Genomic DNA, 12,402 nt, shown 5'->3' with positions numbered 1-12,402 from the left:
CTTCCCAGGTCGATTGCTGTGGCCTCCTCAGGCCGTCCAGGCCCCACCCTTGGCCACTGGGGCTGTTCTCCTCAGGGCAGCTGGGCATCGCAGCAGGCCCTGCTCCTGGGTCACACTCTGCCTGAAACCCTCTGTGGCTCGCACTGCCCATGGACGAAGCACTGACTCCCGGGAGCGGCCCAGGTGACATGGGCCAGCTGCACTGGGTCTGGCCAGTCCAGCAGCATACTCCACGTTCCATTCAGACTTGCCTCCCTCTGGGCCCTCAGACTGGTCTGTCTACACCCACGCCTCTTCTGCTTGCAGTATGTATCCCTTGGGCAGGGCCTGCATCTACTAGGTTGTGTTACCAAGGTCACTTCCTCTTGGATGCCTTCCTGCTCCCATCCCTCAGCCTTGCTCTCGAGGCCCAAGCTGGAGCTGCCCGTCTGCTCGCTGGTTGATCCCACCAGTATCCAGGAACGAGCCCCAGCACAGTGGCCGTCTACATGCATCTGTCCTGGGCAGGGGGCTGCCTGTGACCCATGCTGACCTCTGGCCACCTGCCACTCCTCCAGCACCTCAGAGCTGCAGCCAGCACAAGGTTCTCCCCATTTGCCTGCCCACCTGCCTCCCTCTCTCTGCCACTTTGGGCCCATCCTGGCCTGGCACCCTGGAGCAGCCCCTGTGAGTCCACGTCTCTTTGGGGACAGCCGCACAGTATCTCGGGGACTTGGCAGAAGGGCCTCAGTCCCCACCTCTCACAATCTGATTTCTACCCCGACACCACTGTGTTGGTTGTAGGCCTGGCCGCAGTTGAATCAGAGCTGCCACAGAGAGGCCCAGCCCCGACCTGCGGGGGCGTGAAGACTTGCCTACCCTTCCTTCCACTCTCTAGAATCTCCTGGCCACCTACTATACGCGAAGCATCGTGTCCGGGTAGAACACCCAGTGGGCTCCTGCCCTCAACCAGGGACTGGGAAGGGCTTTCAGGTATGCCCTTGGCTGTGAGGGAAAGAGACGGCAGAGTGACACCAAGTGATGAAGGCCTCTCTGAGGCGGTGATAGTTCAGCCCCAAACCAGGAAGAAGTTCCACACAAGAGCCCAGAGGTGGGAAAGGGCAGGAGGAGACCGGCGGGTCTGGGGTGACGTGGTGGGTGCAGGCCTGCAGGCCTGCAGGCCAAGGGTCCAGGCTGGGCAGGGTGTGGATCCCTGATTTCTGGCGAGGGGCTCTTGGGCCAGCACGCCACCCAAGGCCACCTGCTCATCTGCTGCTATTGTTCTGCTTTCCCAGGGGAAGTGCGGCAGGATCTCATTAATTGTGTGGGGGAAAGGCCTGAGTCGGCAGAAATCAGTTTATCTTGAGCAGCTGCCAGCTGACCCTGCACCACGGTGATCCGGTGACCTTCCAGGGACAATCTAAATTTAGGCTCCAGATTTCTGAGGACTGGGGTTTGGGAAGCTCCTAGTTAAGGGATTTCATTATGGGGGAAGTGAGAAATAATGTCCCTTCTGTCTTTTGGCTTTGAAATAGTTAAGGATGTTTTCCTCAGGGTAGCAGCTGTTTGTGGAGCCTCTGAGCACAGAGCACTGCCTGTGCCCTTTCTTGGTGCAACTGGTGCCCCAGAGGCAGCTCCTCCAACATCGCCAGGCCTGCCCTGGGGCCCAAGGCGCCCTGCGTGGGAGGGGCATGGGTGCCTGTGCTGATGCCCAGAGTGCCCTTTGACAAAGAGCTGGTGAGTTCACAGTTCAGATGAGGGAACTGGGCTCTCCTTGCCTTTGTCCCACCATTGATGCAAAGCCCTCCGTGGTGGAGACTGCAAGGTTGAAGGGGAGGCAGTCATCAATCCTGAGTCCTCTGCTGCCATTCCTGAGCGCCCTCCAGGTTCCTGAGACAGCCTCCCTGGCTCCCTTGACCTTCACAGCTCATCTGATGTCAGTTTGGTCCTCAGAGCGGGCACCACTGGCTGGCTGGCAGAACAGGAGGGCACTGTTGCTTAACCTTCCCCAGTGGGTAGGGGAGTGTGGGGGGCAGAGGGGTCTGGTTGACAAGAAACCCAGGGTCTTGTAGACCCCTGTGCCCTCACGGATCGCACCAGATGGTGGTCTCTGTGTGATCTCCTGGAGGCCAGCAAAGGCTCTGTGTAATGGCAATAGTGGCCCCAGGAGCCCAAGGCAGCCCTGACCCCGCACCCTTCACCCCTCATACCTGCACTGCCTCTGTGGCCTCTCTGTCCACCTTCTCTCCCCCACCCGTCCCTTCACAGATTCAGTCCTTCTCTGCATGCTGCATTTTGCAACAATTTTATACTTTCACTTAAAATCAGTAGAGTCATTCTGGATCCTCTTTCATTTAGCATCATATTGTAAACATGTCCCTACTCTGTTAAAAAACACCCTCATGATTATCATTGTTTCTAACTGCCTTGGGAGCTGGAGAGCCAGGATGGAATCATCTATCTCCCCGACTCCTGAGAGTGGGTGGTGACCAAGGCAATCTGTTCCAAGGTTCCATAAAATGGGGATGGTAATGGGCTCAACATCAAAGGGCTGCCAAGGAGCTTAGTGGACAGCACTTCCTGGCTCAAGGTGGATGCTGGATTAACATTTACGGTGATGATCATCCTGGTAATTATGCAACCATCCCTCAAGACATAGTTTCATAAATGATAATTTTCTATTATAAATAATGCTGCTATGAATGGCATTATTCATGAGCCTTGGTATTTCGGGTAATTTCCTCAGGAAAAACTCCTCAAAGTAGCATTTCTGGCTCACACCCTAGAGGGTGTGTCCCTTAGACGCCTTATCTGAGTACGCATTTTCACTGCCTGTCATTAGCTCTAGGTAGTCACAGTTTTTAAAGTTTACTAATTGGATAGGTAGAAGATGGCACCTTACTTTAATTGGCATTTCTTCACAAGTAATGAAGTTAAAGTTTTTTTCCAATTAATACTGCTCATTTTTATTTCCTCTTTGGTGAACTGTCTATGTATCCACATAGAGGTTTGGTGTTTTCTCACTTTATATGTTAGAAACATTACTTGCTATCATATATATGGCATATACTTTTTGCTGTTTCCTACTTAACCTATTAACAATTTTTTTCAAAATGTTATAGAAGTTTGAATTTTTGAGTATTCAAATCTATTAAGGTTTTCCCTATGAGATTTCAATCTTTATCTTTAGCCATCAAAAAGTCCTTCTATAACCAGAAAATACAAATTAAGTTATGATTTCTTATAGTTTTCTTCTCTGTCTCCTCATGCCAAAGAGAGTTTCTGATTCTGACCAAGATGAATAGGACCAACTGCAGATAGAGTTTTGCTCAAGAGCAAAAAGCGGGGGAGGGCATAGGAAAGAATCAATAAATTTAAAGATGGGGGCTTCCCTGGTGGCGCAGTGGTTGAGAGTCCACCTGCCGATGCAGGGGACGCGGGTTCGTGCCCCGGTCCAGGAGGATCCCACATGCTGCAGAGCAGCTGGGCCCGTGAGCCATGGCAGCTAAGCCTGCGTGTCCAGAGCCTGTGCTCCGCAATGGGAGAGGCCACAACAGTGAGAGGCCCGCGTACCGCAAAAAAAAAAAAAAATTAAAGATAGGACAATAGGATTATTCCATCTGAACAAGATTAAAAAAAAAAAAAGAACAGAACTTCAGGAAATGTGGGATCATAACAAAAGGTCTGACATCTATGTCATTGGAGTACCAAAAGAAGAGAAGAAAAAGGCTGGGGATAAAAAAGTACCCAAAGAAATAATAACTGGAAATTTCCTAAGTTTAGGAAGAAGAAAAGAAAAAACATACAGAGTCAAGATGTTGCCAGAACCCCAAACAGAATAAATCCTAAGAAATCCACGCCAAGACACATTGTAATTAAACTTTTGAAAACCAAAGACAAAGAAAAATACTGAAAGGAGCCAGAAAATAAGGACATCTCACCAATAGGGGAAAAACAAAACAAATGACAGAATTTCTCATCAGAAACCATGGAGACCAGAGAATGTAGCACATTTTTTTAAGCACTAGAAGGAAAAGAAAATGTCAACCCAGAATTCTGTATCTAGTGAATATATTCTTCAGGGATGAAGTGGAAATAAATATATTCTCAGATGAAGGAAAACTAAGAGAATGTCACCAGCAGATGTACCCTAAAAGAATGGCTAAAGGATGTTATTTAAACAGAAAGGAAATGATAAAAGGAGGAATCTTTGGACATCAAAAAGGAAGAAAGAATATGACAAGCAAAATGTTGGTAAATACAGAAGAAGGAGACTTTCCTTCTCCTTTTGAGTTTTCTAACTTATGTTTGATGGTTGGAGCAAAAATGATTACACTGCCTAAAGTGGTTCTCAGGGTGTGTAGAGGAAATATATAAGATAATTGTATTATAAATAGGAAAGGGTAATGGGACATAAAGGGAGGTAAGGTTTCTATACTTCATTCCAACTGGTAAAGTGTTGACATCAGTAGACTTTGATGAGTTATCTGTATAAAGTGTAATCCTAGAGCAACCACTAAAAACTTTACAAAGAGATACACTCAAAAACACTATAGATAATTCAAACAGAACTCTGAAAGATGTTCAAGTAAGCCATAGGAAGGCAAGAAAAGGTAAACAGAGAAACAGAGAGAAAGAGAATACACAGAAAACAAAGTGGCAGACTTAAACCTTACCATATCAATAATTACATTAAATGTAAGTGGTCTAAATACAGCAGTTAAACAACAAAGGTTGGTAGAGTGCACCAAAAAAATTACCCAAATATATGCTATTTAAAAGAAACTCAGTTCAAATCGAATGACATATGTAGGCTGAAAACAAAAGTATAGAAAAAGATATACTATGCAAACATTAATCAAATAAATACAGCAGTGGCTATATTAATATCAGATAAAGTACACTTCATTAAGAAAATTACCAGGGACAGAGACTACATAATGATAAAAGGGCCAATCCACCAAGAAGGCATAGCAATCCTAAATGTGTACACACCAAGCGACAGAGCTGCAAAATATGGGAAGCAAAACCGCATAAAATTGAATGCGGAAATAGACAAATTGACAATTATAGTTGAGGCTTCAACACTCTTCTCTCAACAACTGAGAGAATAAATAGACAAAAAATCACCAAGAAGATAGAACTCAACAACACCATCAAACAACAGGATCTAATCAAAATTTATATAACACTACCCAACAGCAGCAGAATACACATTCTTTTCATGTGCCCAGAGAACCTATACCAGATAGACCATATCCTGAGCCACAAAAAACCCTCAAAATCAGTGAAAGTAAAAGTTGCTTCTTTAAAAACTCAACAATATTAACATACTTTTACCTAAACTGACCTTAAAAACCGTTACTAAAATCAGAAATGAAAGAAGAGGTATCGGTAATAATATCTCACTAACAGTAAAAGTGATTTTAAGGGAATACAATGAACAATTGTATGCCAACAAAGTAGATAACCAAGATGAAATGGGCAAATTCCTACAAACAAAAACTACCAAACATGACTTAAGAAGAAATAAATCTGAATAGATCTATAACAAGTAAAGAGATTGAGTTAGTAATTTTAAAGATTTCCAACAAAGAAAAGTCCAGGACCAGATGGCCTCGCTGGTAAACTATACCAAATGTTTAAAGTAAAGAAAAACTAATACCAATCAATCTTAAACTCTTACAAAAAAATAGAAGAGGGCAGCACACTTCCTAACTCACTCTATGAGGCCAGAACTGCCCTGATCCAAAGTCACACAAAGACTTCACAAGAAAACTAAAACCAATAATGCCTGTGAATACAGATGCAAAAATACTCAACAATATACTAGCAAACCAAATCCAGCAACACATACAAAAAATACATGACCAAATGGGATTTATTCCAGGAATGCAAAATCAGTTTAATAAGCAAAAATCAATCAATGTAGCATAACAAAATACTTAGATGTAAATCTAACAAAATATGTACAGGAGTTATATGCTGAAAACTATAAAACACTGATGAAAGGAATCAAAAAACATCTAAATAAACGGAGAGGCATTCCATGTTCATGGATTGGAAGACGTTATGTGATAAAGAATAATGAATAATGCACTTATTCATTATTCATTATAATAATGTATAGTGAATAATGCACTTCCCTTCAAAATCCCAGGAAGATTTCTTATAGGTATAAACTAGATTATTCTGAAATGTATATGGAGAGGAAAAGGAATTAGAATAGTTAAAACAATTCTGAAAAAGAAGAATAAAGTGGGAAGAATCACACTATCTGATTTTAAAACTTATATAGATATTAATACTGCTTACAGGGGACAGAGACATTGTTCAATGGTGCTGAGAACCCAGAAACAGCCCCACACAAGTACAACTGATTTTTGACAAGCATGCAAAAGCAAGTCAATGACCCAAAAGAAAATTGAAAGCAGGGACTGAAACAGATATTTGTACACCAACATTCATAGCAGCATTATTCACAACAGCCAAAAGGTGGAAACAACCCAAATATCCGCTGATGGATGAATGATAAACAGGTTGTATATCCATACAATGGAATATTAGTCTTAAATAGGAAGCAAATTCTAACACATGCTACAACATGGATCAACCTTGAAGACATTATGTTAAGTGAAATAAGCCAGACACAAAAGCACAAGTACTGTATGATTCCACTAACATGAAGTTCCTAGAGTAGTCAAATTCATACAGACAGAAAGTAGAATAGTGGGTGCCAGGGGGCTGGAGGAGGAGGGGATGGGGAGTTATTGTTTAATGGGTACAGAGTTTCAGTTTGGGATAATGAAAATATTCTGAAGATGGATGGTGGTGATGGATGCACAATAATATGACACACTTAATGCCACCGAATTGTAAAAATGGCTGAAATGCTAAATTCTATGGGATGCACATTTTACCACAAAAAAGACAACTCAATGGAGGAAGGATAATTTTTTCAACAAATACGCTAAAGCAATTAGATATCAATAGAAAAAAACATCAACCTCAACCAAAACCTCACATCATTAAAAAAAAATCTCAAAATGAATCCTAGATTTAAACGTAAAATGTAAAACTATAGAACTTTTAGAAGATAACTTGGAAGAAAGTCTTCAGGACATAGACATGACACCAAAAGCATGATCATAAAAGGAGAAAATCATCAATTTAACCTTATCAAAATTAATTTTTGCTTTGTAAAAGACACTTTTTAAAGGATGAAAAGGTACACACTGGGAGAAAATATTTGCTCATGGATTAAAATGCCTAGAGTATTAATGGCCCATAAGAAGTGCCACAGATACTATTTTTACTATATTACCAGGTTGCAGTTCTTTTATTAGATTTATTCCTGGATTCTTTATATTTTTGTTGCTATTTTTAAATCTTTTTAAAATTGCATTTTCTAACTGATTTTTGCTATTGTATAGAAATGCAAATGAATTTTGCTTTAAATCCAGCAACCTTATCTAATTCTAATAGTTTATTTGCAGATGCCTTTGGGGTTTCCACGTAGATTATCATTATCATGTGTAAATAATGAGTCTGTGTTTTTCTTTCTAACTCTTCATATTTTTATTTCATTTTCTCATTTCACTGCACTGGTTAGGATATCCAGTAGCACATCATATAGAAGCCTTCATCATGGGCATCATGTAAAGTTTCTGATCTCACAGAGAATGCTTTCATTGTTAATGTTGTCTACTATATATTAGTAGATGTACTTTACTCTATTAGCTTCAATTCCTATTTTTGTTTTTTATTTTTTATTACGAAAGTTTAATTTCATCACGTTTTTTTTTTTTGGCTACATCTATTGAAATAATTCTGTGGTTTTTCTCTTTTAATCTGTTAATATGGTGATTTACTTCAAGTAATTTTATAATGTTACACCAATCATGCTTTTTTTTTTTTTTTTGGCTGTGTTGGGTCTTTTTTGCTGCATGCAGGCTTTCTCTAGTTGTGGCGAGCAGGAGCTACTCTTTGTTGCGGTGCGCAGGCTTCTCATTGCGGTGGTTTCTCTTTTTGCGGAGCATGGGCTCTAGGCGTGCAGGCTTCAGTAGTTGTGGCTCGTGGGTTCTAGAGCACAGACTCAGTAGTTGTGGCGCACGGGCTTAGCTGCTCCCCGGCATGTGGGATCTTCCTGGACCAGGGCTCGAACCCATGTCCCCTGCATTGGCAGGAGGATTCTTAACCACTGCGCCACCAGGGAAACCCAATCATGTATTTTTGAGATAAACCCAACTTGGCCATGGGAAATTATCTTTTGGATCCATTATTGGATTCAGTTTGCATCAGTGTTTATGAGTGAGATTTACTGGTAATTTTATTCTTGTTCTACTCTTGTTCAGTTTGCATATCAAGGTTATATCAGCCTTGTAGAAATGAGGTGCGAGTTTCCTATTTTTCTATTCTCCAAAATAATTTGTACAAGATTGGAATCATCTGTTTCTTGAAAGGTAGAATTTGCTTGCAAAGCCTTTCATTTCTTTTTCCATGTTTAAAAACATTTTAAAAATTGAATTATAGTTGATTCACAATGTTGTGTTGAATTATAGTTGATTTACAATGTTGATTTACAATGCTAGTGTACAGCAAAGTGATTTAGATACACACACGTATATAATCTTTTTCATATTCTTTTTCCACCACGGTTTATTACAGGATATTCAATATAGTTCCCTGTGCTATATAGTAGGACCTCACTGTTTATCTAGTTTATGTATAGTAGTTTGTATCCACTAATCCCAAACTCCTAATTTATCCCTCCCCCACCCCTTTCCCCCTTTGGTAACCATCAATTTGTCTTCTATGTCTGTGAGTCTGTTTCTGTTTTGTGAATAAGTTCATTTGTATCGTATTTTAGATACCACATATAAGTGGTACCATATGGTATTTGTCTTCCTCTGTCTTACATCACTTAGTATGATAATATCTAGGTCCATCCATGTTTCTGCAAATGCCATTATTTCATCCTTTTTTATGGCTAAGTAGTATTCCATTGTGTATCTAGGTACCATATCTTCTTTATTCATTCATCTGTCGATTGACATTTATGCTGCTTCCATGTCTTGGCTACTGTAAATAATGCTTGCAAAGCTTTTAAAACATTTGTGAGGGGAGGGGCAGATTTTTAATCACTGATTACATTTCTTTAATTGTAAGACAATCCAGGTTTTTAAAATTTCTTTTGGATTCCATTCTGGAAAACTGTTTTCCCAAGAAATTACTCATTTCATCTGTTTTCAAATTTGTTGCCATGAGGTTGATAAATAGCCTCTTGTATTTCTGTTCACTTACTGGGGCATCTATGGTGAGATCTCCCTTCCTAGTGTTTTGTTTGTGCCTCCTCTTTTTCTTGTGAATATTACCAGAGCCTGGCTTTGTTTTTGTATTTCCCACAAGCCACCTTTGGTCTTTTCTGTCTTAAACTGTACTGCACCTGATGTTGACATAACCCACAAGTTCACTCTTGGTTAGTCTTCTCCCTTGACCTTCAATGTTGTGTTTCTTTGTTTTAGGAGGGTTTCTTGTAATTGCAGAAACGTGGGTTATTTTTCATACAATGTGACAATCTTTTTAGCTAGAGTGTTTGGTCCCTTTACATTTTTTGTGATTACAAGTATGCTTGTATTTATTTATAACAGCTATGTCCAGCTCCCCCTGCCCACTCTCCTCCTTCCTTTCCGTTTTCTTTTGGATTAACTTTTTAATTAATTAATTTATTTATCTATTTATTTTTGGCTGCATTGGGTCTTCGCTGCTGTGTGCGGGCTTTCTCTAGTTGTGGCGAGCAAGGGCTACTTACTCGTGGTTGCAATGTGCGGGCTTCTCATCGCGGTGGCTTCTCTTGTCGCGGAGTACAGACTCTAGGTGCGCGGGCTTCAGTAGTTGTGGCATATGGGCTTAGTTGCTCTGCAGTATGTGGGATCTTCCTGGACCAGTGCTCAAACCCGTGTCCCCTGCACTGGCAGGCAGATTCTTAACCACTGTGCCACCAGGGAAGTCGCTGGATTAACTTTTGTCTTTTTCTTAATTCCTTTTTACCTTTTCAGAAATTATACCTTCTGGACCTATTTAGGCAGTCACCTTCTAAAAGTAATAACCTCTAAAGTTAATATCTTTGCCCTTCTCCCCACAACACTGAAACCTTAGAATGTTTAACCTGTCACCTGCTGCCAGCTCCCATGCTATTGTTATTGGTGCCCTGCAGTTATTTCAAACACTCAGTACTGGTGTGCAGGGCCCACCCCAGAGGATGCCCCCACCTCTTGCCTCCTCAGGCAGTGGCGGCACCCAGCTTGCTAGGTGGAAAGCCAAGGGCAGGAAGCGGCCATGAACATAGGCCGGCACCCCTGCTGCTCCCAGGAGCCAGTCCTCAGATCCTATCTCAAGCTCACGCTGGCTTAGTCGAGCCCTCAGGAGTTGGCATCCAGGCCAGCACTGGTCCAAACAAGGAGTGGGTCAGAGCTGAACATCCAGGCCCAGGCTGACCGCACCGAGGACACAGGGAGGTGCTCAGAGCCCACAGCCCTTCCCAGGAGGCTGGCAGGGCCTGGAGCCTGTGAATTTACCCCTCAGCTGCCCTGGTTGCCCCCTGCAGACACCCCCTTCTTTTCACACTTTCACTGAATACGCATGAGCTGGGAATGTCCCAGCTGGGCATCCCTGCAGCAAACGGTGGCCCAGAAAATGTCCACAACAACAAGGACGTTGCCTCAGACAGTGCCTCCTGCTCTCATTCCCCACAGACCAAGGGATGGGGATGCAGAAGAGCCAAGCAGAGGGACATAGCACCTACCCAGGAGGCTGGAGGCTGTGGAGAGGAGCTGCCCCTTACATAGGTCTAGAGGAAAGATAGGAGTTCACCAGGGCGAAAGTGGGATCAGGCATTCTGGGAAAGAAGAGCCCATGGGCAAGAGCAGTAACAAACACCAGCAGGGCATGGGGTATGGAAGGACAACAGTAGGACAAGGAGGGACCCATGCAACTGGGCTCTGGCTGGCTGGTGTCTTGAAGAGAGCTCCTGGGAATGGAGCTAAGAAGTAAGAGAAGCCACCATTCCAACAGGCACATGGTCATGTCTGGCTGCCAGGATGGGTGAAGTATGGTCCTGCAGCTGGGTGGCTACAGACTCAGCAGAACCCAGAGCCTCCTATTCCCAGGGGAAGGGACCATCCCTGCCACATGCCGAGTTCTGAGGGCCCACAAGCCAGGGCCTGCAAGGTGGAACTGAGTCAGAGATGCTAGGCCGAGGTTGGGATTCAAGGGAGCAGACAGAGCCCATCCCCGTCCCCCCCGCCCTCCCCTACAGAGCGTCCCACTGCACATACCAGTAAAGACTTTGAGAGCTAATAAACATGTGGCAATACGGAAATAATAACGAATGTCATCAGTGGGCCAGGAATTTTGAGAGGCTTTTAGGAGTTTGTGGAAGAGAAGAAGGAGATAGGGTGAGACACTGGGACCAACCAGGGCTGAGGGAAAAGCCAACCCTGCGTGCAGACGAGGAGCCTCAGCTGGGGGAGGAGGCTGCAGCCTCCAGCTGTCACCCTGGGTGCCACTTTGTCCCCAAAGGGCCCACTGAGGCGGGCTGGGGCAGGAGGAGGTAGATGAGGAGGTAGCTCCATTCCCAGGAGCTCTCTTCAAGACACCTCTGAAAACACGAACCCTCCTCCAAGTAGCTGAGGGGGGAGAAAGGCAGGTCCTGCCAGGAGAGAACCCAAGCGGGGTCAGTTAAAGGCCTCCTGGTGCCCCTGGGGTGTCAGGGTATAGAGACAAAGAAATAGACCTCTCACACACCTGACAAGGGTACACGTTGGTACAACCACTGCAGGAAATAGTTTGCCGTTACCTCAAAAAGTTGAATGAGCATAATCCCATGAGCCAGAGGGAAAAGTGTCCACATGCACTGGGTACATGTGGCAGCCAATAGTCAGCATCAACTACCAGAGATGGAGGGAGGGAGCTCCCGATGTGACTCCAGCACCCATGACCACGTGCAAGGACCTGAGCAGGAACCACCCCGCTGAGCTCAGGCAACCCAGCACTTGAGAAAGAAGAATAGAATGGCCCTTGTTTCAGCCCACTGAGGTTTGGGGTGTTTGTTATGAAGAGACAGAAAACCAGATTTCATTTCTATAATGGTTAAAAGTAGGCAAGGTAAAACCATATTGTTCAGGAATAAATATATAGGTGGTAAAACTAAAAAGAACAAAGAAATGATTACCATGAGAGTGAGGATAACCTTTATCTCTAGAGAGAGGTGAGTGGAAAGGATATATGGAGCTTCTGAGGCGATACCTAGGGGTGACTATGTGAATGTTTGCTATAGAATCATTTGTGAAGCTGTATGTAATGATATCTTTCACAATAAAAAGACATGTGTGTGTATTTTAAGAAAGGCTAAAAGAAAGTACT

The sequence above is a fragment of the Monodon monoceros genome, unplaced genomic scaffold (assembly GCF_005190385.1).
Source record: "Monodon monoceros isolate NGI ecotype Baffin Bay Population unplaced genomic scaffold, NGI_Narwhal_1 Super_Scaffold_1, whole genome shotgun sequence".
NCBI classification, from domain to species: Eukaryota; Metazoa; Chordata; class Mammalia; order Artiodactyla; family Monodontidae; genus Monodon; species Monodon monoceros.
The sequence above is the reverse complement of the archived record's forward strand: the minus strand, read 5'-3'. Positions refer to the sequence as shown.